Genomic DNA, 1,470 nt, shown 5'->3' on the forward strand with positions numbered 1-1,470 from the left:
TGCAGATCGGATGGTGTACCAGTCGCTAGGACTAATTGTTTCCATGAATTTTGGTTTTCTTCATTCTTCTTTGCTCTGGACGAGGAGAGACCCATCATTGCTATTCCCAACATTCTTGACCACTCTGTATACTCAACATCACCACTCTCTTTTCTCATCATCTGTTGTACATTTAATCCCCCTCAAATTCTCTCTCTCTGCTTCTGTCCTTCTGTATACAGTACACATTTTATTTATTTATTTATTTTTTATTGTGATTTGGGTGAAGATTTACAGAGCAAATTCACTTTCCATACAGCAGTACACATACACTTTGTCTCATGACATTGACCACGGTTTACCACAATGCAACATGTTCCCTCCCACCTCCTCCCCACATACAGTACACATTTTAAATCTGTAAATCTCATAAATAAAAATTCTTCTCTCCCTCACCCCTGCACTCCTGAATGTCACCTTTCACCTTAAACCTTTCACTATGGGTACCACATCCATCCCTACAAACCATGACTTACCATTCACCCACACCTGGAGAAATATGGATTGTTCCCTAAACTTCCATTCAAATTACTCTCCTCTAATCATAAATACTACTTAGATGTCAAACACAAAGGACTTTACTTGATCCATTTACTCTAATTCAAGACAATATTTGTGGAGTAGGAATTGGTTCATTTGTAGAAATATACCAACTGCTCCCTTTGAGGTTGGAAATGGGGTGCTCAGAGACCTTTGAAATCACCACTAGAATTAATCCTTATTAACCTGGTCTCAGTGATTCAATGAAACTGCAGTTTAGGTGTCAGGTGAAGTCTAGCCAAAGCAAGGGGTTTTATAGATCTAATTAAAGTCCCAAATGAGTTTATCTTGAGTTATCTAAAGTAATACTACATCAGGTAGATCTGACTCAATCACACTGAAATTCTTTAAAAGTTTTTAAATATCGTAACAAGCCAGGTAAAAGGTGTTATCACCATACTCATTTTCCAGGATGGCTCAGGACCTGGCGGTGTTTCATTCTGTTGTAAGGTCTCTATGAGGGAAAAAAAAAATTAAGGGACAATAAACCTAGCTTTGTAGCCCCTGAATCCATAACCACTGTTTAATGGAGCTTCTGAATTGCTTGGTGATATAATCCTTCAAAAGTTCCTGATGTAATGGGATTGTGTGTTCTCTTTGATTTTTCACATTTCCGATAGATTTTGCATCTGTAGAATTTCCATTTAGGTCCTTTTTTATGTCTAATGATATCTTCACGTTCATGCTTCCTCTGCATGCTTGACCTTAGGGAGTCCCTTTAATATAGTTATTTAAAGTCCTTTACTAATTCTACCATTTAGGTTGTTTTGGATTTCTCTCCAGTGGTGAATTGTGTTTGTCTGTGTTGCTGCATGGCTGGAAATTTTAAGAGTCCAATATTGTAAACTTTCATTGCAATGCTGGATATTACAGAGTTTGATCCTTTTGAGT

This window comes from Orycteropus afer, unplaced genomic scaffold (assembly GCF_000298275.1).
Source record: "Orycteropus afer afer isolate SDZICR_OR568_19922 unplaced genomic scaffold, OryAfe1.0 scaffold00455, whole genome shotgun sequence".
NCBI classification, from domain to species: Eukaryota; Metazoa; Chordata; class Mammalia; order Tubulidentata; family Orycteropodidae; genus Orycteropus; species Orycteropus afer.